Source organism: Trypanosoma cruzi (genome assembly GCF_000209065.1).
Source record: "Trypanosoma cruzi strain CL Brener chromosome Unknown tcruzi_1047053501999, whole genome shotgun sequence".
NCBI lineage: Eukaryota > Euglenozoa > Kinetoplastea > Trypanosomatida > Trypanosomatidae > Trypanosoma > Trypanosoma cruzi.
This window is the reverse complement of record NW_900789.1, coordinates 1-909: the sequence shown is the minus strand read 5'-3', so window position 1 is coordinate 909 and position 909 is coordinate 1. Positions and strand designations below refer to the sequence as shown.

Here is a 909-nt window from a genome sequence, read left to right as displayed (position 1 = left end):
AGACTGACAGGAAACTGTGGAATTTCATCACGCGTCGCAGCCGCATCTCTCACCCGTGCGCGTCCTCTTTGGTTTTGTTTTTTCCCATCGTTTCCCGAACTGGGGAGGGAGCCTCGACGCGCGCACCGTCACCGCAAACTCTCGCGCAACCGGGCAGTGGCGCCACGCGCGGCACCGACAGCGCGCCACCGGCCCAAGGGTCGCTGCGCTTCACGACCGGCGTGTCTCTTTCTCGGGGCGCCGATGCACCCAAGCGCCCAGCGTCACGGAGCGGTGGGTCTCAAGACGCGCCTTTCCTGGCCATGCGAGGGGAGGCGCGGGGGCCAGCCGGCGAGGTTGCGGCGGGCGGGGCGGCTGTCAGACCTGTTGAGTTTGTTTTGGGCCATCACGCAAGCGCGTTCACGGGGCCACGCGCCCTCGCGCACAAGAGTTGGTTGCTTCCATCAGCAGCGGCGTGCGCCCACCACAACCCACCTCCGGGCAATTCGGCCCTCTCTTTCTCTTTCTCTCTCTTGCGCTTTCGGGCGGGCCCGCCACCAACCGTTTGCACAGGCAGGGCGCCAGACAGGGCAGGATGTTACGTGCGCGCCGTTGCGCAAGAAAGAAAAACGACAACAATAGCAGGAAGTGGGAGGGAGGGGAGCGGGCGCTCAGCCGAAAGGTGATTTTTATTGTTCCGTTCTCAATGCGTCGCTCAAACTGTTTGGACCTCGAACAACATGTCTCCATCGTAGCGCGTGTGTGTGTGTGCGGGCGTGCGCGTCGCTGGGCCGCAAAACCGCGCAGCGAGAGCAGAGGGACAAAGAAAGAAAAAAAGAAAAAGAAAAAAAGAAAAAGAAAAAAAAAGAAAGATGGGGGTGTAAAGCAAAGCACTTCAGTGTGAGCTGAGTCGGGAATTGCGTCCTCACG

General features: G+C 60.6%; 4 non-coding genes across 4 annotated transcripts, besides 1 other annotated feature; all 4 read right to left on the bottom strand.

Annotated features, from left to right (window-relative positions):
- Positions 1-138: 138 nt before the first annotated feature.
- Tc00.1047053501999.40 lies at positions 139-210 on the bottom strand. Its single transcript, XR_008255189.1, has one exon. It is a non-coding gene; the product is annotated as an H/ACA snoRNA, TC11C4H3 (small nucleolar RNA).
- A 146-nt stretch (positions 211-356) lies between these two features.
- Tc00.1047053501999.30 lies at positions 357-446 on the bottom strand. The gene has a single exon (XR_008255188.1). It is a non-coding gene; the product is annotated as a C/D small nucleolar RNA (snoRNA), TB11C4C3 (small nucleolar RNA).
- Positions 447-647: 201 nt separating this feature from the next.
- Positions 648-734, bottom strand: Tc00.1047053501999.20. Its single transcript, XR_008255187.1, has one exon. It is a non-coding gene; the product is annotated as a C/D small nucleolar RNA (snoRNA), TB11C4C2 (small nucleolar RNA).
- A 67-nt stretch (positions 735-801) lies between these two features.
- Positions 802-850: a microsatellite.
- Positions 851-857: 7 nt separating this feature from the next.
- On the bottom strand, positions 858-909 carry Tc00.1047053501999.10. Its single transcript, XR_008255186.1, has one exon. It is a non-coding gene; the product is annotated as a C/D small nucleolar RNA (snoRNA), TB11C4C1, 5' partial (small nucleolar RNA).